We start from the raw sequence: 24,278 nt of genomic DNA on the forward strand, positions 1-24,278 counted from the left end.
CCAGGTCCATTTTAGGGCCACCCAACATCCCTGCTGTTTATTTTTTTAATTTATTTATATTATACAGAATGCGATAGATAGGTGAGCAGGAACACTCTATAAGTGCAGGAACCACAATGAGCAGGGATACCCAACAGTTCCAGGTATTACACATATAGGAAACCCACCATCTGGGCCACCACCAGTAATTTCTGAGCCCTATGCCCGGTAACCTTACTGCCCCCCTTTCTCACTCTAAAATTTCAAGCATTTCAAAAGTCAACTCATTTGGTTCCTGGTACAGACGTGCCCTTCCTACCAATGGCAGCCCTGCCACCAGTTTCCTCTTTAAACAACAGTGCTGATTCTTTAAGATTGGAGTATCAAAAAAAACTTCACAAAATGGCACAATTTTTTTGTTGCAATTTATCCAGCAGTTCTCTCCCTATGCCCTTTCTCGCCATCTCCCAGCCATTTCCTATTTGTTATTATTGCATGGGCAGGGAGTCCATGCTGCAATCAGCTCCAACTAATGTATGCTAATGAGGCCTGGCGTATCTCCCTCCTCAGAAAGTGGCTGCAAAGGGCACAGCTTAGAACTGATGGCGAGTGCTTCATAAATCCTTGAAGGCCATTATACCTGAACATGCAAGGCTCCTTCCTGCACTTCTCCAGTCGAGAGCCACAAAGAGGAAGGAGGAGATTAAGGATCTCAAGGGAACCAGTCACCGATTGTAAAGCCTTTGTTTCCTATCAGCAGGTTAAATGACACCAAATGCACAGAATAAAACCCAATAAACATTACCACCCCCACCGACCACAATACTATCCATCCCATTCTGTTAATTGCAGATACTTCCCAAGGATGGCTACACTGGCTCTGCGGGGGCGGGCAATGTTTCATGAAATGAATATTATTGGATTGTAGGATTTGTGGTGCTCAGTGATGAGAATAGAGAGGGGATACTGATTGAGTGATGAGAAGAGAGGGAAATGTAGCCACAGCCTCCTATCAGCACCACAAACACTTCAATCAATGAATAATCATTTCAGAAATCTATCCCTGCCCCCACAGAACCTCAGAGATCTATCAGATTCACAATGAAACCAGAAAAAGATCCCTGATGCTTTGCCTTGCATTCCCACTGTCTGCTTTTTTCTTTTCTTTGTTTTTTTCATTGTATTCTTTTTTGTAATAAATCTGGAATAGGAGGAAATAGATGTAGTGCAGTGTGCAAGCATATTTGGCCCATTTTGCTTCTGATCAATCTGATTGTAATTAAAATTAGCCAGTTTTTGGGCTTTCACATCTCCTTCATTCCTTGTGTGCAGAGAATTATAAAAAGGAGTTCTATGTGGAATTTTATAGCGTACATGTAAATCCCCCCTCCCTTAATGGAGTAGGCTGAGAATTCTATGGGCCCCAGATTCTGCTGGATGTGATCAGTCCCAGCATGCGGCTCTAATAATTTCTCATCTCTTTCAATTCTGATTTGCTGCCAATTTTATTATCTGTCGAAGTTGATATAATTCTGAAAGAAAATCCAAAAATCAAGAGGTTTAAGAGATTAATCCACATTCCGGAGCTGTGATTGTGGGAGCCGATCGTCCTGGAGATTAGAAACGGTGAGGTAAAACCGCCTGACGGGAGTACAAAAATGACCCAGGGGATGATGGGAGATCTGGGAATAGGGGGAATGTGAGAGTGAATGGTGTGGTCACCAAAGATGGAAGGACGTGAATAACCAAGTGTTACAATTGTGTCAACAGGAAATGGTGAAAGGGGTGGTGGTGAAACAAATGACCCAGGTATGGAAGTGCGTGAATATTTTCTGATTGGTGATTCACACACCAAAAAAATATCCAATACAAATCTCTGACAGCAATCACACTGATCATCCTCTGGTCAGAGAGTGAATAAGTTAAGGAATATAGATTAAAATCAATGAATCCTATTTTAAAGAAATCACCCATTGTCATGCAATATTGGGGCTTTTATAATGCAGATTTACTTTTCTTGTCAAGTGATCTAGTAAAATCTGCTCCAACCCCAGCCAGGGAAAGTGAATGAGACCTGTGACTATTGGCTCACGCATTTTGAAGGTCTGCTGTGAATCGGTTCACATATTCATGGAGAGTTACTGAACCCAATTCACCCAAATCCGGCATTGTGTGTGTATTTTTTTATCACTTGAGGACAGATCCTTAGCCGAGCATATAAATGAGTCTATCGCACCTCCTTCACACAGTTCAAGCACAACGCTGACACAAACACACATCAGATGCAGTCACAGCGCTGACACCAAACTGCTGCTCTGGCACTTAACCCCTGCAGAGCCATCAATACGCCCCACCCCAACCTCCCATGCCAATCCATTCATCCTGTACTAACCTATCCTAACTTTTCTTCATAAATCTGCCCTCCAGCCTTCGCTTCAAAAATCTGCCCTCCAGCCTCCCTGAATCCTGCTCCTCTCCTGCACTGAAATTGCTTCATATGCACACTGTGAGCATCTCACAATATACATTAGAAGCTGCAGCAAGACAGAGCCGGCCTCCTTTCCTGCCTGGAGGATGTCCAGCATCATCCAGTCCTTCCCTTCCGCACCCAACTGTCCCTGGCCCCGCCACTTTCATTCACTGTATTTCAGTTCTTCCAATCATGAAGGGTTTAGTGCAGGTTACCCAGGGTGCTCTGCATGCAAATACATCCTGCCTAGGACCGCCCACTCCTCCAGGCCCCACCCACTATTTTGATATTTGCAGAGCTCATGCACTTACATTCTGTGTCCCCTGCATCCGGCTTCTCTCTGATCTTCCTTTTTAATTCTTACCATAATCTCCTCCCCAAACGTCATTTTATTACCCCCACACTCGACTTATCGCTGTTCATTTTCTGCAGCTCTCTGTGTGTGGCGCCTGCTCAGGATAATCGCTGAGTGCTCTTTTTTGGTGCATCACACTCACAAACCGCAGCACCCAGTCACTTGCCGAACTGAGACAAAATGTGAATACAATTAAAGCTTTCACCTCCTGCGATTGTGAAGGGTGCGAAGTACAAGAGCGTCACAGCAAAGGGGGGTCAGGGAATGGAGGGGTCTTATATGCAGATTCACCCCCATCTTGTGTGCTGCCCTAAAATATTCCGAAATTGGGGTTTGTTCTCACTGTAGGATGACTTTTAATAAACACACGCATATTGTCATGCATATTGCAATGTGGTGTATTTTGCGGCCCATTGATTGGAATCAACAATTCCAACATGCTTTCAGGCACTTGGAGCTGGAGCGGTGGTGTTCGGGCAGTGTTAAGGGATGGATGGGGAGGACTTCTTAAATGTGCAGAATGGAAGCAGGAGCTTCAGAACGGCGCAATAAACAAAGCGCAATAACATACTGTTAGTGCAGAGCCGCAGAGCGGCAGCCGTGTCTTAAAGATGCAACATGCATGACATTTGTGTGCAATGTACTGCATTCAGCAACCAATCAGAACTTACTATTTGCTGAGTTCTAACCACAAAAAGATTCTGATGAGTTACTACAATTTGTGCACCACTGCTGATTACAATGCACTGCTGCCTATGGCCATTTTCTGAACAGTAGTTCTGACAGTCTCACATTTCAGACACTAAGACTAAAAGTAGACAAGGTTGTGATTAGAAACTGTTTTGTGCATGCGTTTGCATGTGCATTGCAATTGCAGTGAGGTTGCAGTGCTTCTCTGTGATGTCACATGTTGGTCCTGGCTGTTGCTTTTCCCGCAATGGAGGAAGAACCGCAGCACAATCTAAAATGCAACGGCAAAGGGCAAAGACGATGCAGTTTGCCACTTCTGCATGCAAAGCAGCGGTTTGTTATGGTCCTGGGAGCTGGAAACTCCATGGTTTTAGATCACAGGCCTAGGAGAGGTGCAGCAACCATTGAGCACATGTCAGCAGTTCAACAGAACAGAAGAAGTTAACTGCATGCTCAGAAAATGTTGTCTTCTCAGCATCAATTGGTGGATTGGAAGGAGCATTTCGGTGCAAGTTTTTGCTGGATTGATTTTTGCACAATTTCCCTTTTCTCAGATATTTTTGGGGTGGTTGATATGATTTCCGCCATTGATGTCAGTTTTCTCCTTGCTGCTCCTATTTTTCCGTTCGATCGGCAGAAATTCACCACAAACCAAACGCCGCTGTTGTGAGCCGCGCTGCTTCAGGTTGGCAGCTTGATTTAGAAATGCGCAATAACAATGCAATTATAATGCCATTTTTGATCTATAGAAAATCTGGTGACCCCGCAAGATGTAAATGCAATTAGTGCAGAGATAAGAACGTGTGATTTGTTTTCCTGCATACAGTGACAAATTCCAACATTCACCTCAAAAAAAAAAAAGATTTGCGTTTTCTATCTCCAAGGTCGTCGTGCGCTGAGCCCTAATGAGAGCCGAGCAGAGCGACGCTTTATATATTTATAATTGCAAAAGGAAAAAAGAACATTGCGAGTATATTATAAACACTTCCTCGTTAGGGAAGAACACTCATCATATAATCAGACGCTGCATGCGAGATCGCAGATTTATTATATGTGGCTGCTTAGGAAACAGAAAGAGAAAAAAAAATGTTAGAACCAGGAGGATCTGTCATTTCATTTGCAATCTGTAGGAATAAATCCCTGACATCACAATATGCAGCCAGAGGGTTTTCATTGGACGTTAGTCCCCAGACAGAGACTTTGCCTAGGCTCAGATGATGTTATCAGTCTGCTGCAGGCAGGAGGAAGCATTTCTTTATTCTCCTCCGCTTGAGTGATGAGATGGCAACATTGTAACTTTGTTGATAGGGGGTGGCTCCACTTGGAGAGGTAGGGTTAGGACTATTCCTTAATCACAAACCTTGTAATTTTGTAGTAAGACTATCAGGATGTCAGAAAGATCTATGCCAGGCATTTTTTAACACAACCATGAAAGCGGAACTAAATTATACTCACCTGTCCTTGTTCTATCACAGGGCGCCTCCATATTCTTTTTTCTTCTCTTCCTAGATTACAATATTAGTTGCTGTGGTGCCATCTGTACTGTAGGCTCCTCCAGCAGAACAATGCAGTGGTAAGTCCCTGTGCAGGACTGATGTGTGGCCCCTGTAGGGGTTCCTTGAGGCTAGGAAAAGGACCTGGAGCAGTGGTACACGTTGACGTTCCAAGTCAGCTTTTGATGATTTGCAGTGGTGGATGTGGCCAAGAGTGTGCCCCTGTACAGAACTGACTTGGTGACCCTCCACTGAACTGATTTGTGGCCCTTGTAGGGGTCCCTTGCAGCTAAAGAGGGGACTTGGTGCAGCGGCACATGTTGCACCCCCTAAGTCAGATTCTAATGATTTGCAGTGGTGGATGTAGCCAACAGTGTGCTCCTTTGCAGAACTGACTTGGTGACCCTCCACCAAACTGACTAGTGGCCCCTGTAGGGGTCCCTTGGGGCTAAGGATAGGATCTTGTAGAGTGGCACACATTGCGCCCTCCTAAGTCAGCCTCTGTTGATTTGCAGTGGTGGATGTAGCCAACAAGGAGCCCCTGTGCAGAACTGACTTGTAGCTCCTTTAGGGGCCCCTTGTAGCTGAGGAGGGGCCCTTATATAATGGCACTTGTTGGACCTTTCTGATGAGGATTGGAGGTGAGTTAGGCACCACTGTGAATAGATGAGCGGTGCCGGAGAATGACAACCAACTGCAGCAGAGAAATAATTGGGATCCATGGCACGGCGGGGGGCTGCACCGCTGCTGCTCCTGTTAATACAATAGTGTCATTAAGTTCTCATTGTTGGCGTCTCTAAGTAAAAGGCGGATCCGACCGTCAATTAAACGGGTCACGCCTCGCTGCTGGTGATGTGCCGTTAATTAGCGATTTCACCGGGAGAGAGACACGGGTCGGAGTGCGGAGAAGGAAGAATTACGCTCAGTGGCAACCCCAGTGCAAGGCAGCACACGCGCATGTGACAATCAGATCATAAGATTTTACAAATGTTCCTTTTTTGCATTATTATTGGCAGAATGGGAAAACCAGAACAATGAGAAAAGTTGATAAGAGTGACAGAGAGAGGAGCTCATCAGTCTGCTGCTTCTCCTTCCTCTATCCAATCAGAGGCTGGGGAAGGACTTGTAAGTGTTGATGGACTACAGCAGGGATCTATAGCTCTTCTTCTTCCTTTATATGTATTTAATCTGTGTATGTAGCTGTTTGCCTGCCTGAGTTTAACCTTCAATAACTGCATGACCATATCACCGTGTTTTGGTTTGCTCACCACAATGCATTCCAGATATAGCGCCCCCTATGGTGTCATACACAGCCAGACCGGTTGTAGGGTCTTCCATATCCACCATTCAGAATTCTATCCTCCTTCCCTTCTCCATGGCCATGAAATCCTTCTCTGAAGTCTTCTGACTTTCCGTACATCACACACCAGGCCTGTGAGTCCCAGGGGGTGGCAGGTAATGCGCTCTGGTTCCAGAATCTTCAAAGGGAGCTGCGTCTGAATGCTTTCCCTTTTATGTGGGTGTTGTAATTGGAAAGAAAAAAATAAATCTCCCCCCGCTGTACGGTAGGAGGACACGGGAGGTCATATGGACGATAAAAGAGCAGTAGGCTCTTATAGGGGTCACAGATGTAAAAGCTGACGCGTGTTCAGGAATGGCTTCACCTGTGTTACCTATGTGACAGCATTGCACCTATTAGACTGCCCTAAGTCAACTGCCAATCTGTGACAGTTGGAAAACATACTGGTAGGTTAACTGGCTTCTCCCCAACTTGGCGGTAGACGATGCTATACCCCGAACGAAGGTGCCCAGTTACCTGGCCACCACTGTGCACCAATCCACAAGCCCCGTCCTTTGCCCAATCATTTCCAATCCACATGCCCCCCCGACCACTAACAGCGCAGAGAGTTACAATAATGTTCAGATTGGTGGCGTCAGTTGGGCAAAAAAAGATATTTCCTAATCAATATTCGATCGATTCATTATCCAATCATCGGTCAAGATGATGATCATGTGCTGTTTTCTAATAGATGTTTCTACGGTAATGAATCTAATGCCAAATCTAGTACAAATATTGACCAGATTGTGGCTATGGCAGGGGAAATGGATTGTGAAAGACCATTAGTGTCATGACTGAGTACAGTGCTATGCTATATGTTGGTGACATATAAATAAATAATAACAATTTTAAAAAGTCATAAAAATAACAAAAACATTTTAAAATGAATCAAACAGCAGCAGCAACTGCTTCCTGGCCTCCCTGTATTTCTTTATGGGTGTTGCAGAGAGAGGAAGTGAGAAAAAGAAAGGGGCCCAATGTCACCAGGGCAAAGGGTGCTACAAGGTGGGTGTTTTTTTAATGGCCATTTAAATTGAATAGGTTGTCATTATGAGTATAAATTTGGTTGACGTTGTGCGTTGGGTGCCATATGGAGGTCCATTGGGGTGCTATTGAAAATGCCTGGCACTAGAACACATTGTGCTTGGTGCCTAATGGCTTGTTCAGATCCGTTGAGGGATCCTGTGCAGCTCCTGGCGGCTGGCTGGGGCACCATGGAGCCTCTCAGTCAGTTGCACTGCAGGGCTGCTTCCTAAGATAAAAGTGTTTGCATTTTAGACAACTAGAGGCACTGCGCACTACTGCCCCCATTCATATTCCATGGGGCTGCCGCGTGTATAGGCGACTTGTAGCTCCTCCCCCAAGGCAACGATTCCCTGGCATAAGGAAGCCGTAACCACACCACAACCTCACCGCCAGTCTGAACACAGCCGAAGGCGCATGTTTCAATGCAATGTGCATTGCGACCCTTCCATGCTCAATGCTGGAGGTGCAACAGGGATTTCTTGTTGGTAACAATACAAACATTGCACCGAGCAGTAATCGATCCCTAAACAGATAAAACAAATTACTTCCTATGGAATTGGCGGCATAATTAGAATGTAGAAGCAATTAGGACCACATGACCTGACAATGGACCAATCATGTTCCAGCAATCTTTATCACATGTGTAGCTTTTTCCATAGGGAGCCATCCAATTCTTCTGTAAGCAATCAATTGTTACTGTTAAATATCGATCGCCAGTGATTTCAGTGGTGCGGAGAAGATACTAAAAATCTTATCTGTGGCTCCAGACTAAAGAATGACTCAAGGCAAAGATGATGCGGTTGTCATCACCATTGTGGATGTTAGACATCACTAGAGACTGCAGAGGACTTTAGAGTTCAATAGGTCTTTAACATAGACCGATAAAATGGTCAGAAACTTTGGAAACACTACAGGTCCTCTTTAATGCCCCTTTTCTGATGATTGAACGGGGGGGCAGACGCGGCTGACAGTGCCGCTGCAAGGGGGCCACCATTTACAGTCTGTAATTTCCAGGAAAACAGCAGCGCGGAAAGTAATTTTGTTATTTGAAACAATTTTATTGTGTGAAAATAAAAAACTGATCACCCCGGGGTGCGAGCTGCGGATCGCGAGCAGCCATCTAAACGAGCGCTCCAGCATGTGACGCTGCACGAAGCATTTAATATTTTGCATCTTTCTAATTAATTGGAAGCTAATTGCAACTTTAATGATGCTGAGGATGCGGGAGATGAGAGGTGGGGGATGGGCTGATGCCAGGAAGAGGAGTTTGTGGTGATGAGTGACAAATCTGGGGGGAAAATCTAGAGGAATAGTTTCGGCCACCGGGGAATAAAAATCTTCAAAATGATTGGCTGAGGCACAGCTCATGATATTACTGAATTGTGTACAGCGCTGCGTAATATGTTGGCGCTATATAAATCCTGTTTAATAATAATAATAATTGTGGGATCATTTCCCAATTTCATTGGGACCCCTAAGTGTCAGTGTGTCATTGTTCTTACCCCCTTTACCACACCCCTTCCCCGACCTCCATTCTCCGAATGTCAGTATGGTGCTCCTGGACCCCAACTGTCATTGTATTCTAGGACCCCCAAGTGTCAGTCTGTTCTTGTTCTAGGTGTCTAGATAACTAATTATTTGATACCCCAAAGTGTCAGTATGTCACTGTCCTGCCCCCCCCCCGGGGGTCAATGTATTATTCTACTGTGATCTCAGGTGTCAGTATTTCAATGTTGGGGACCCTCCAGAGTGTCAGTTATTCAATATTCTGTGACCCCCAAGTGACGTGTGTTGAAGTTCTGGAAGCCCCCATTTGGCATTGTTCTGAACCCCTTTAGCCCCCACCTCATCATTGTGTGTCAGTGTGTCAATATTTCCAGGTATAGGTGGACCCCAACTTTCCTTATATTAATGTTCTAAAACCCCCAAGTGTCAGTCTGTCCTTGTCCTGGGTGCTTTAAATGTCATAAAATTGTTCTTTGAGACCCCTAAGTGTCAGTATGTCACTGTCCTTGATTCCACTAAGGGTCAATGCATTATTTTTGGACCCCCAATGCAGTGTGTCATTGTGATCCTATTGTATGTCATTGGTCTTCAGTCTATGAACTCTAGTGTCAGTGTGGCATTATCCTGGGGTCCCCACACGTGTCAGTGTTCTGAGCCCTTTATACCCCCCACCCCACATCCCAGGACACCAGTGTGTCATTATTTTATATCTCAGTGTCAGTATGTTATTGTCCTGAACCCCAACTGTCATTGTATCATTTTTCTAGTACCCCAAAGTGTCAGCCTTTGCTTGTTCTGGGTGCCTCCAATGTAAGTGAATTAATGTTAGGGTCCCCCAATCACTGCTTAGCAACCCCCCCTCCTCCTGAGTGTCAGTGTGTCATTGTTCTGTGACCCACAAATGTCAATAAGTTATTCCCCTGGGGCCCCTAATCATGTTTTAGTAAATCCCTAAGTGTCAGTGTATCATTCTACTGTGATTCCAAATGTCAGCGTGTCACCCCTCAGAGCAGGGCCACCATCAGACATTTCTGGGCCCTAAACCTCCTGAACCTCCTCACCCATATCTAAAAGTTCCAGCATTGCAAAAGTCAAACTCCTTTGATTGAGGCCCAGTAGTACCCCCTGTTACCCCCCATTGCCAGTGCTGCCCCCAAGTGTCAGTGTGCCATTATACTGGGATTCTTCATTAAGAAGATCATGTGACCCTACAAAGTGACCCCACTGAAGTTCCAGTTGCTCTGGTAGTATTTTATTTCCTGCATTCCTTGCTCTTTGCACCCTTTTTATAGAAGAACCCCGATGCAGCAGCATTTTATTCTGCGCCTTGTATAGGTGGTGATGGCAGAAGCCGCGCAGCAGCTGCCTTGTTTGTTCCATACATCTCGCAGTGTTTATTCGCCTCGTTCTGGCTTTTCTGCGCAGTTTTCTGCCTTGCTCTGAATCATGTTTAATTAACCTATTTCCGTGTGATTGTTGCAGCGTTACTCCGACCTGTTGAGATGTCTCAGCGCTGCGGATATAAATAGCGGAGACATTCAGCGCACAATTAATCAGCTCGGCCTCCTGTGATTGGCTGAGAAGTTTCTTATTGGAGGAGGTGGAGTGGGAGCCAGAGACTCCCCAATTACCAGCGGTGTCACGTCAGTCAATCTCTGGGTGCTGTCCTGTAGCACACCCCAATGTAGCACTGTAAGCATGTAAGCAGTGAAAGCCATGTGGGAAGATACTGAAAAGTGGACCTGTCCTCAGATATATTTATGTTATGCTGCAAGATCCTCAATGGGTATCGGAATCATTGGGGGGCCATACAAAGCCGTCAGCTGTCCCTTTTATTCCGGGAGGCAAGGGGGTTCAGTATGTTACAACTGCAAGGAGCCGTGACCATATTTGTAATTCTACATTACATACACAGCAGCTGCTTGCTTCTCTGTTCTTTATTGGTCCCTTCTCAATCAGTCTGTACTGACTGCAAACAACAGACAGGGTCTGGTTGATGATTTTGTGCATGGGGGCCCTTCAGCCCCCGAGGGCCATATACCAGTTAATTTGTATCTAAATCCTAAAAATGTGAGCGGCTCCTGGACTCAGAGGACCCCGAGATGGAGGATTTACAATGCTGCATCTGCTCCTCACTCTCAATGCAATCCAACTATACAGGGTCTGTCTAATTAAAAACAATACACCCTCCATGTGGCTGAGATATGCTAAGCAGACTGAGTGATTGCACTAATACAAGCAGCCACAAGCATGTGTGCAGTGAAAGCCATGTGATAAGGTACTGAAAAGTGGACCTGTCATCAGATATATTGTTCTTGTTATATGCGGAATGCTTAGTGATGCCTCAATGTGACACTCCCAGGTATCACATGACTCCATTGACAATTAAAGGACAGTCTGGGTCACCATCTGCTTCCTAAACCAGTGCTCATGTCTGACACAGATCTGCCCCTGCTGTAGCTTCTCACCTTGTGATTGGTTATAATGTTGCAATTTGACCCCTGAGGGGCGGAGCTTCTCATTAAACAATACAATGTAACAATAAAATCAAATTATAGCTGGCCTAGAAGTGCTCTCAGTCCTCGCGGGATTGGTCGGCCGGCCTTGCAGTGTGAAACGCGCTGCCATAAAGAATTGAAGGGGTGCCCATCAAGGCAGAGGTGGATGGGGGGCTCCTCCACAGCACCCCCCTCAGGCTCCAAGACCCAGCTGGACGCCTGCGGCAATTCAGCTGCTCCGGAGGAGAGATGTCACACCACGTTTGTGCTTCTCCTCTCTTGAATTTCTTTTAACATTTCCACACATTCAGAATGATCTTCATTGTCCTTCATATTCAGCGGCGGCTCGGACAGAATACTGCGTGTGCATTTCTGGACAAAAATGGCATGGATAGTAGCACAATACAGGATCAGATCGATTTACCCAATGCTAGGCCCACGCAATATGTATTGGGTCAATGTGATACTTCCGGGACAAAGGACAGCGCCATCTTTGTTCAGGCATCATCCAGGGTCATCATCTACTTGATGGACTGAGATGATGGACAGAGTTTTGTTTGCTGCACCCTTTGTGGCCCCTGTGGGTTTATAGCATAAATTCTGCACATCTACTCACCTAGATAGAAGAAGAGTCATAAATAGTCGAAGATATAAGACGGTAAACTCATACAAAGTAATTATTTCTCAGTTCTGTGGGTGCAGAAAAGTAAAACGCGTCCAGATACCATCCACATGTAATGCTGAGTCACCATGCTTGAAAGAACTGAAATATTCAATATATCCAATAAGGCACAGGGGCGGCGACAGTCTGGCTGGGAGGGAGCGAGATAGACAATGCTTGGCATCCTCCAATCAGGAAATGAGGTGGGCTCTGACTTGTTGCAGTTTCTAATGTACATTGTGAGAAGATTTCAGTTAAATCAGAAGAAGCAGAAGGGGAACCTGTACAACTGTGCAAGACTAATGGAATGGCTGGGGAACAAATTTAATGAAGAGCAGGTTAGAGGACAGATTTATTGAAGGGGAGGCTGGAGGGCAGATTTAAATCTAAGCTATATAACCATTGTCTGCAGAGGACTTCTTTAACCCCATTTCTGATTTATACGGTTGCATTGCTCTCTCTTGGCTGCAGCTCTCAGATTTGACTCCGGTTATGTGGAGAAGGATCCAGAAGTCGCTGTTTATGGCATTTATTTCTCAATAGGACATAAATCAAACTCCCATTAATATGCGACATTGCAGTTATAATAGATGGACCACTTTATTGCACAAATAAACCGAGTCCGGATACGGGAACTTTCTTTATATTTCTCTGCATTTCAATGCAATCGCATATTATCAGCCCCTCCCCCTCATACATTCTTGTTCTAGCTGGAATCTTTCAAGAAATGAGATTTCGGACCTGCAGCACCATTCACCATCCAATCCACAACTCCAGCAAAACTGCTTCTTCTTGAGTTGCAAACTGGAGACTTTTTGAGAAAATTTAGTTATTTTGTGTATTTTAGCTATTTAGGAAAAATGTTTTGTAGTCAAAAGGCGGAATTAGGGAGGTTTAGGGTGCGATCGATCCGGAATTTGCTTTAAATGGCCCCTAAATGTTACAGAGGCTGCTTTAAACTTGGACCTGTTCTTGTGTTCATTTAAATCTGGAGCTTTGGCGTGCATTACCTCTCTTTCACCACAAGGTGCCCTCAGTCTTCAGGGTTGAATGACACCCAGAACAACACAGCTGGGAAGACTGAGGACATACAGTGAGTACAGGGTGTCGTAGGTTTGTCCAATGATTGTGCATCAATATGGATCCTGGTATTCACTGTGTGATGGTGCAGAAAGAGATATCATAAGGGTCTCTGCATTTAAAACTGTCCAGGTTTGAGAGAGACAACCAAGGAGGACTCTACAGCACCACAGGATTTGCCTGTAGAATTCAGAAGGTAAGTAAAAAAAAAAAAAGATTTGCGCTTGAAGTTACTAGCAGTGCCACATGATGAATTAAGAGGCTGATTTAGATGATGCAAAATTTTATCATGTTTACTAAAATGATGCTACAATGTAACACAGAACTCATACTGGACCTGTCTGTTTTACAAAATGTATTTCCAGTACCTGCGGCTCCTAATTTAGGGGACTGCTACAGAATAAAAAATAAATCATTAGATTTTCTACTTCTGATTACTCTTTAACTGCACACTGAATTTACACAATGATCAGCAATGCCTATGTTGTATCAGCCACCCCCAATACTGGGATCTCGCCCCACTTTTGTTGCTCACTTTATTAGCTGCGCAGAGTTTTGCCTCCCACAATGCACCATTCTCAGCAGCTTCCATCTTTGTGTGCTGACCTATATCCCATCGGATGGTTGTGCGCCCAGCATGCCTCGGGCCTGGGACCTGTTCAGCTGAATTGATCCATAATCTGCGTAGCTGGCAGGAATGCAGGGAGAGATTAAACTGAACTAAGTAGACAATGAGGGGGATGATGCTGCAGTGGCTGCGCGTTGATTCAAACCATTGCGATAGGAGCAAATCTAAAAATTGAAAACTATGAATAATCAAATTTCCTTCAGTGATGATCAGTTTAGGAAAATTGATGATATATCAGTTATTTGATTTGCCTAAATATTTCCATTAAGCTTTCATCCAATAGGAAACCAGTCAGTTGTGAATTGTTTAAGAGGACTGCACAAATCTTCATGCACAGGTAAAAGGATCAACTAAAGATCTGATTGGTTTTCAAACTAATTTTCTTGGCAATGTCCATATAGAGAATAAAAATCTGTCTGACAGCAACATAATAATATTTGGGTTATAGGAGAGACAAAAACTACTGGGGTGATGTCTACATTGTGGGAGGGGCAGAGACACAAACTACTGGGGGAAATCTCCCTATTGTGGGAGGGGCAGAGAAACAAACTACCAGGGAGAATCTCCCCATTGTGGGAGGGGCAGAGACACAAACTATTAGGGAGATTCTCCCCATTGAGGGAGGGGCAGAGATACAAACTACTAGGGAGAATCTCCCCATTGTGTGAGGGGAAGACACAAATTAATGGGGGTAATCTCATCATTATGGGAGGAGCAGAGACACAAACTACTGGGGGGAATCTCAACATGTAGGAGGGGTAGAGACACAAACTACTGGGGGAATCTCCCCACTCTGAGAGGGGCAGAGACACAAACTACTAGGGAGAATCTGCCCATTGTGAGAAGGGCAGACACAAACTGATGGGGGGAATCTCAACATGTAGGAGGGGTAGAGACACAAACTAATGGGGGGAATCTCACCATGAAGGAGGAACTGAGACACAAAACTAAGGGGAAATCTCCCTATTGTGGGAGGGGCAGAGAAAGGTATCACACAATTAGGATGAATGCTTTTTTTTAGTAAGAAGGAAACTAAAATGCTAAATGTCTTTACCTTATGTTGAAGCTGCCATTTGAATGTTTTTCATCCACTTGAGGTTTGTCACAAATACTCAAATGTTAAATCAAAGTTGTGCTAAAAGCCATGCTGTGATAGACTGCAAAAGATTAAAAGGCTGAAATACTTACCTTCCTGGAGAACCTGCTGCTTCAGACTCCCCACAGTGTTGTCATATGACAGAAAGCCTAGACATTGCTCATGTGATCTTTGCTAAATTTAAAAGTCTATGAATGGCTGATCTTCACCTCCAACACGCATCTGGTTAACAAAGGCCAACACTGGAAAGAATCTGGAGAAACATTTCACCCAGAATGGTATTTTATCCACTAGGTTACCTTTTTTTATCCACTGCTCAAAAACCAAAGCCTCGGTTCTAGTATTGCTTCTTTCAGTGCATAAATGTTGGGTGTAACTGTTGAAACTTTTGCCTAATCATTGCCATTTAACCCCCATTGTGGCTATAGCAGACTCCACTCTTCTGGCAAATTTTATCCAAAATATTGGAGGGTGTCGTGGGAATTTGGGCCTATTTGTGAGGCCAGGCACTGATAGTAGGTGAGATGACCTGGCAAACCTACAATTCAAAGACGTTCTCCATTAACTCGTATTTATATAGCGCCAACATATTCCGTATCGTTTTACATAGTCCATAGTCATGTCACTAACTGCCCTTGGGCCTTACAATCTGATGCCCTTACCATAGTCACAACGGGAGTCATTAACACAGTCTAAGGTTAATTTTTGGGGAGAAGCCAATAGACCTATCCACATGGTTTTGGAATGAATCCCACACAAACATAGGGAGAACATACAAAGCCAACGCAGATGGTGTCCTGGCTAAGATTTGACCCTTTGTTCTGCGCATGTAATATTACGATGCCCTGTGCCAACTCATAGTAGTGCTGAGGTCACACACCCAATGGGCCCACACCAAACAGGTCAATCCATGTCTTTATGGAGCTGGCTTTGGTCAGTCATGGGGGAACAGAAAATGGTCTTCACCAAACTGTGACCACAAGGCTGGAAGAGCACAATTGTCTACAATGTCTTTGTATGATATAGAATTACCAGGACTCCTTACTGGGGACACCTAAACTCCATCATTTGGAGAATTCTTCATACCTATAGCATGCATAAATACAAACTAGAGATGAAATAATACATTATTAAAAAAATATAATGATTTGGTATATGAGGCACATTGACATGTACAGGTAGAAAATCGAAATCAGCCCTTGTAGTCCTTTTGATGGGCCTGCACCAGGCTTTCTTCATACATCTCCATATGCAATGATATGGGCCATCACACCTGTCAACTCTGCATTATTATCTGCTGTATGTGTAGATTGCATGGCTTGCCTGTATATACCTGTCACACCTCTGGATCATTGTGTATTCTCTGTGTTCAGAGTCCTTTTCATTCTATTTCTTCTATGTCTCCTCCTCTCCTTGCTCCCCCTCCCTCCATCCTTCTCCTCCTTTTCTCTCTCTCTCTCTCTCTCTGTGCTGTCTCTCCTGTGTCTCTCTCCTCCCTCCCTGTCACAGCTGTAGATCTGTGCTCTTCTCCTGGGTTCCTGTGCTAATTATGTGAGTCCTGGGGGGGAGCTTGGTGGAGGGAGGCTTCACAGTCAGAGCATCTATCTCAGGGAGCAGCACAACTGTATGTGTATGTGACCAGGGCGGTGGAGCTGGCAGGAGAATGTGATGACCAGCTGGATCCTGGGGACAGTGCATGGAGCCTGGCACACTGTATGTACATGCTGGGCAATTTACATGTTCTGTTGGGGAGGGAGCAGGGCTGGATGCATGCTGGCTATGGCTATATGGGAGTTATGTGTGTGGCTGGATACTTTGTATTAATCCTGAGTGTACCTGGGATACAATGTATCAGTGATCCTGGAGCAAGTGGTGGGGCTGGTGGCTACCTATGGGGCTCTCAGCTATATGCATGATATGAAAAGCAACCCATGCATCAGGTTCAGGCGCTGGTGACCACCTGGTTTGTGCTACATGTTGGTAATAAATAGAAATGTATTTATCAGAGTAAGCCTGGACCAGGTCGAGGGGCTGGTGGCTACCTATGGGGCTTTTTCCTATGTGTGCATTAAAAAAAGCAGCCAGGTTCAGAGTCTTGTGACCAATGACCACCTACTTCATTTTCTGCTATATGTGTGCAATAAATGAATGTTATCCATCAGCATGTGTCTAAACCAGGTGGAGGGGCTAATGGGCATCTTTTTGTTTTTTTGTGCCTAATAAATAAAATTGTATCTAAAACCTGGACCAGGTAATGGGCTGGTGATCACCTATTCAGCGGTATATGTGTGTAATAAATATTTTTGTATCAGAGTTAGGACAGATTAAGTATTAAAGCTGGTGACATCTATTGGGGTTCCTCTATATGTGTGCAACAAATAAATGATTGTGCATTGGAGAAATTGTGGACCAGGCAGAGGGGCTGCTGACCACCTATGGAGCTCTCTTCTTGTATTTCAAAAACTAGTATTTTGGGTATCAGAGTGACTCTGGGCCAGGTAAAGGTGCTGGATTCTACCACCTATTGGGGCTTTATGGCTCGATGTGTGTAATTAATAAAAATACTACGCATGAGAGAATGCTTGGACCAGGTACAGAGATAGGTGAACCCCTTTAGAGGTCTGTAGAGACCATGTAGAGGAGCTGGTACCCACCTATGGCAGTCTCTGATTCATGTGTATTAAAACTGAGATTTCATGTATTAGAGTGAATCTGGAGCAGGTGAAGGTGCTGGTGACCACCTTTTGGGAATTTCTGCCCTCTGTTTATAAAATAATAACATTTTTGCTCCAGTGTGAACCTTCTGCAGTGGAAGATAGTGACCACGTTAAGGATTTTCAGCTCTAAGTGTGTATTAAAAGGAATTTTATCTGTCAGAATATGCCAGGTAGTGCCCATGGATGGGGCTTCCAGCTCAGCGTGTGTAATGAATAGAATTGTATGTGTGGGTACAGTGTATCTGAGTGACTTCTGTATCTGTGAAGGCAGTGCTACCCATAGCGGCTCTCCATTCCATTATGTGTATAAATAGGATTTTGTGTTGAAATACAATCTATCACAGTGCAGGTGAAGGTGGTTCCTGACTATAGGGCTCTGTGTGATATATACGTATTCAGAAATAGCATTTTTTAATCTCTGCCAAGCAAAATTGGGGCAATGTGATAGATGTATTGTGCTGCTTATCAGTAACTGGATATTGTAGTACAGGCGTGTATCAGATGGCTAAAGATTGCTGTTTATGCTGTGTGCACCAGATAGCTGGTACATGTGATTGTGTGTATTCTGCATACATATGTTAAAGGAAATTGTATGTATGTGTTTAGGTTATATCTATGTTATATTATTATAGTGATATATAGAACACACAATCAGATACTTGCATGCCCCCAATCATACCAAAATGTTCTTCCAGTAATGATTCTCCTATATTCAGGTGTATTTTATCCTTCATGTAATAAATCTGGTCACAGCACAGGTGGATTTGGATAATCCCACACAAATCACATGGCAATATTATATAATATTTAAATGTTATAAAATGTGTATTTAGCAGTGAAAGTAAAAGTGGTGTCAGTATTATACTGGGTGGATGGATAAAAGGGGGTCTTTACCTACTCCTAGAGGTCTGTAACACTGAGTGAGTGTAGGATTATAACAGCTTCTGGTGGGGCAGTAAGGGATTGTATATATTGGTGACAATAATGGCTAAAAGTTATTAATATGAGTTATTTGATATGTGTAGTATATCTGAACATTTATATTATCCATCCAGGGATGTGATATTGATGGTGTAGCATTGAGCCTGGTTGCAGCCCTGACCTTAGTGGGATATGCAGAACAGAGGTGTGGTCTATTTAAAGATTCTTGCGGTCCAATATTGATATTTTCAATTAATCTGTATATAATATGATGTAGGGAGCTCACTGCAGTCTTCGGTTTATGGAATTGAAGCTACTTTTTTTTAGTGTGCAGATAAAGGGCCTCCTTGCTAAGAACACAACTTGTCTATATCAATGTGGGTTCCTTGTAATAAAATATTCATCTGCTGGTGGTTTGTACTGTGCTTTGAGTCTTGTGTCGGACGGGACACGCCTGCGGAGCTGAGTGGGGCCCAGTAAAGAAATTTAACACTTTGATATTATGGAGAATTCTGAAATATGGAGATGATAACCATTGCTTATAAAAAATGAGCAAGTGCTGCCATGAAACTATGAAATATTTTTAAAAGTAAAAGCAGAACCTTTATCCTATCATAAAAATGTACCCCGAGGTGGGGAATTGGTGGTTTTTGCATAGGTGCATCCAGAATACATTTATATTGCATTCTTAAATTTACCTGGAGACTTGACATGCCAGGTACTGCTGCATGTCCCAGGAGTCTTATCCTGGACTGAAAAGTCTATCAGGGGTCCTTTAGGGGCAGCTGCATTCCTGTGACCCTCCAGTAACCAGTGCTGAATTCTGATTGGCTGTTCTGATTTATTGCCTTTTCTAAGTTTCCTCTTTGTTTGGATATATAAATCAAATATTTGAAATTTTTGTTTATTATTGAGAAGTAATAAGTGAGTGTTGATGATTTGTTATGTGATGTAGGATTTGATGTGTTTGTTTGGATATGTCTTGTTGTTTGTTTTTTATCTATAGTGGTGTAATATTGTTATTATTATTACTTTCTATTTATATAGCGCCAACATATTACACAGTGCTGTACATTAAATAGGGGTTGCAAATTACTAAAAGATACAAATAATGACACGAGAAGAAGAGAACTGCAACCAAAAGAGCCTACAATCTAAGTGTGTCTATTATTTGTTAAAATATTGTTTGTTAAAAAACCTAAAAAAACCTAACAAAATAAGCAACATTGGCATATTTGGCTAATACAAGATTTCAGGAGTATTTTATGGCCATTCACCTAGCTACCACCCAGATAAATCTGTATGTACCTGTATAAAAGTCCAGGTGTGGCCTGGTTCCAGCCCCGCCCTTCCAATCTGTAGCCTTGCCTATATAAACTATATGGAATGTATGGCCTAGTACTTGAAAGTAAATCTGCTGCTGATTTTGCACTCAGCCAATTGATCAATATTTGTTAATCAATTGGTCGGGAGTCTGGAACCCTGCACTCCTCTATATATTGACCATTTTTCACAAATAGAAAATAACCGGAATTTCGACTGAATGTGATCAATCCTTCATACCATAAGGAAAAGATAAGTGAATCCAACATTCATAAAACATTCAGTGCAGGTGAATCTTTCAGCTGCACGTGATTTAAATGCCACTGATTGATTTACTACCAATGTTTGTAAAATTCACATTCACTGCTTTATAAATAGAGTGGATCAGCAGCTGATTTCCCTTTGGATCATCAGAAATCAATATCAGAAGTGAAAGTCGAAAGGTGTGTGTGTATTTAAGTTGCACAAGAGGATGCAGAATCGCCCAGAACCCATTCAGAACCAGTGGACTATAAAGACCAAATGAGGGTATACCAGATGGACATTTTGACTTTGGCGCACTGGCAGAGTTTCCTGCACCGGCTGATTCCTTGTTGCCCCCCGGGCGAATCTCTATACACACCTGTGATTGTTTCATGTGTGACACAGCTCCATTGTGATCTAGCAGCAGAATTATTGGCGCCATTCTTCTCCCAGGATTTGGGAGAGGTGAGAGGAACAAGCTTGGGCCTGCAGATAGAGGGAAGATACAAGTCAATGGTGTTGGTGATGGCTGGGAGTGCGGAGTGCTGACCAGGGAAGATTAGCCTAATCTAATCCAGCAGACTCAATGATTGAACCTTTCCTACCCAGCTTGTTATCCGCCGCCTCTGACGGATTGTCATTTACTTGCTCATGCTGTGACCAACTGGCCCTGGCTGACTGAAGCGCAACTACAGCGCGCTCCCCCTACTCCATCCACTATCAGTCCTGCCATGACACTCACAGCGGGCTGCCCACAAGAAGAACATACAATTTGTTTAATGTTGTCACATACCTAGGAGCCTGCAGGGTTTTTAAAGTGGACCTGTCCTTTGGAAATAAATTTTTCATTTTACAGCAAAGTTCCACCTTTTATTGTTAAACACCTAAATATTACACTGCGAGGATTACTATGAACACTCATCTGATGACAGGTCCTCTTTAACAGAAATAATTTATCTTTATATGTGTTAATGTTTCAAACACTTTCAGTGTATAATCTATAAAAATATGAAAGTGTGATCTTAGATCTTAATAGTTTCCAGCAGTTTGTGATCTCCTGATGTTACATGAGTGCAGTGCAGCCAGCAATCATTATTTAATCAAACAATTGTAAAACAGGTGACTCTCATGTTCTACATTGTCCTAGCCTGCAGTTACAGTGCAGACTGACCACAGGCTTAATAGAAACAATGCAATGCTTACTCTTAAAGCTCAGGAAAAGAAAAAGCAGATGATGAGAACACAGATGACCCCCTGTCCAGTATTGGCAAGTTATAGCCTTTCATTGAAAAATATGCAGCACTTGATTTTAAGGGCTTCAGTAATAATTCCCACAAACACCTGTTGGTGAAGTCCACCTAATGCAGCTTCCTGTGATGGGGTGACAATGATTCTGCACTGCTCCTAAATTCATAGCAGAATCTCATGTAGGCTGTGCCTGCTTGCATTACAGTGGGAGGAGAAGATGTAGAGAGGTCCAGGATATCACTGCTGATTCATAAACCTTTAGCTTGTCAATCAGCACCTGTCCACACCCAGCCACACCCACTGCTTCTTTGATTGACAGCACTGACCCCCCCCTGTAATCTGCAGTGCCTGGGAGGAGTAGGGTGTGAGACACAAGATTTGGCGCAGTCAGGTCAGTTGGATTTTTCAATACATTTAGACTGCAATACCGATAAGACTAAGAATAAGACTTTAAATTAAAATAGTACATAAAAGGAAAAAAATAATAGGCTATACAACATTGTTCTCTATACAACACCACAGTATATGTCAGAGCTATATAAATGTATAAAAATAGTGTGTGATATTTTTGCTGAATGACTATATTGATCTACCTTTGTACTGTTTTCTGAGAATTGTTTAAACTCAAAAAAAATATTTTAAAAAAAAGTTGTGTGTGACTGTGGGGGGTACAGCACTGTGGTATAAGTCAGAGCTATAGAAATGTATAATATTGGTGTGAGTGAGAACATTGAAGTGTAAGCTCCTCTGAGATCAGGAACAGGTGTGAATGATTCACTCGTCCCTGTAAAGCAAAACGTCGGCGTCAGTGATATATAAATAGGGGAAATAGATCAAATGCTGTGACCCAGCTGAATATAATATTTCCAGTTGCCAATATTTCACACCCCTGCACCTGCTCACTACAATGTGTCAGCCTCCCTCCTGTATCACATAAGGCAGTGCCCACTCATTCTTAGCTCAGCCACGGTGCCCCCTCCGCCGTGCCAGCTAATAATTCTCCCGTGCAATATTAAACCTCCTCGTGTCGTGTTCCCGTGATGCAGCTCTATAAAGTATGGTTTTATTATTGGGAGGCTTCATTGGGAGAAACGCAGGAGCTTTGCATGTCAGAGAAGTTTTAAAGGGCGACTCCACTCCATCTAAGCTGCTGCTGTAAGACGAATGTAGAAGCTGTTGGCCTTCCCAAATGATTTGCAAAGTTGTGAATGTGCAGGGATTCATCCAGTTTTGCAGTGCTGAAATATGGCACAGAAATATTAAGGGCTGGTGAATCTGTAATCACTGTGCTGCCGCCATTCCCCTCCTTTACCTCTATGTACTACCAGTAGCAAGGGGTAACATAAGGAGGTGCAAAGTGTTCCCCTGCCTGAGGGTTCTGGATCCTCCTTAGCCAAATGAGCTATTATAAATTATATTTTCAATATTCAATATTATCTTCAGTCTAAATTGATCTATGTGATTCACTACAAATATTTGATGTATCATCCATTGGATTTAAATTTCTGGTTTCAATTTTATTATTATGATTAACCAATTGGAAGGCTAAAGGTTTCAGCCAACATTTTACCCAAAAATCAATTATAAATGAAAATTGAAACTTGTTTTTTTTTTTAGTTATTGAGGAATTTGTCATTTTGGTTGTCTCATTTTTAAAAAAAAAGTGCATGGCTGGCTTTGGCAAAATTTTCAGCCCACACTTGGATCTCATCAGGGCTGCTGAATGTTCCCCCAAACCATTCTGCAACATTTTGCATTATTTCTGCTCTGCACATTTCATGGTGCCTGGTTTGGCTACCAATGGACTTTCTTGAGCCTTTAAGTTCAAAAGTCTCTGAGGTTCACAAAGTGCAGCACAAATAATTGATCCCTTCAGAAGGTCAGTAAGGTCTACGGACACCAATGACCAATGGTAGCTGCCAATGCCAACTTATTGGGAATGCAGGGCAGGGCTCAGGAATAAACCACATGTACCATGATAATTACATTGACAATATTAGTGTAAACAATGGGTCTGATTTATTAAAGCTCTCCAAGGTTGGAGAGAATACACTTTCATCAGTGAAGCCCGGTGATCCAGCAAACCTGGAATGGATATGGTCCAGATTTGAAAACATTTGCTAACAAATAGCAAATGACTTTTAGGAAATCCATTCCAAGTTTTCTGGATCACCCAGCTTCACTGATAAAAGTGTATTCTCTCCAGCCTTGGAGCTTTTAATAAATCAAGCCCAGTGTCTTTAGGATGCCAATAGGACGTAGATGGTGTCCAGCAAATGTATACAATTATTTTTGACAAACGTAAATTTTTTTGGTGCACGAATCCCTCACTAACAATTGGCCAGGACAATCCAAACTTAGCCCAGAGATTCCAGGAGGGTTAGTTGTTCCCCAATCTGGCTGTAAAAGCCAGAATTATAGGAAAACTTTTAAAAATTAGAAGACACCCAGTGCCAATGTGGAAATTTATGTCAAGATGGTGTCCCCTAGGACCCAGTGCTGCCTAATCTTTATGTGTTAGGTCAACGCCAACCCAATGCAGAATGGTTTTCACCAACATGGAACCCAACCCAACTTCCTGTTTTTATTTTACAGAAGTAATCAAGATATCAAACATTTTGTTGGACTGTACAATGGAATTGTAATGGTTCGGGGCCTGTAAGACGTTATTGTTTCTTATTCTAGCAGGAAGCCACTGCCTAGGTGGCCCCTGAGCATCCACACTCTTTTTGCCTTTTCGTCTCTCCACTTTCATTATCAGTGGCATTGAAAATACCATTGTACATAATTCCCTGACAATTCCTTCCATTACCGTTCACATTTCTACTTAGCGGTGAGCTGGTCCCCGGAATGTTCTGCTGAAGGAGCAGATAAGGGGAAGAGCAGAAGAGCGCGCACTCGGCTCCGGGGCAGGATTGAGAGGTGACGGATTAACCATCCCAGAATAAAGCCATTTTCCTGGGTATGTGTCTTAGGCCGGGGCAGATGGGATTTGCAGGTGAGAC

The 24,278-nt window shown here is 43.3% G+C and overlaps 1 protein-coding gene across 3 annotated transcripts in view; it reads left to right on the plus strand.

Annotated features, from left to right (window-relative positions):
- The window catches only part of LOC140336963 (contactin-4-like), a 133,513-nt gene that overhangs the window by 42,154 nt on the left and 67,081 nt on the right, over positions 1-24,278 (plus strand). Inside the window, exon 1 of one of the 3 annotated variants that reach the window (XM_072420428.1) lies at positions 16,341-16,372. The exons of 1 other annotated variant lie outside the window; for it this stretch is intronic. The gene's annotated coding sequence lies outside the window, so the exon portion shown is untranslated. Of the gene's footprint in view, positions 1-16,340; positions 16,373-16,403; positions 16,535-24,278 lie in introns of those variants that run through there. One more of the 3 variants, XM_072420427.1, reaches the window with a different exon arrangement.

Source organism: Pyxicephalus adspersus, chromosome 8, assembly GCF_032062135.1.
Source record: "Pyxicephalus adspersus chromosome 8, UCB_Pads_2.0, whole genome shotgun sequence".
In the NCBI taxonomy this organism is placed as follows: domain Eukaryota; kingdom Metazoa; phylum Chordata; class Amphibia; order Anura; family Pyxicephalidae; genus Pyxicephalus; species Pyxicephalus adspersus.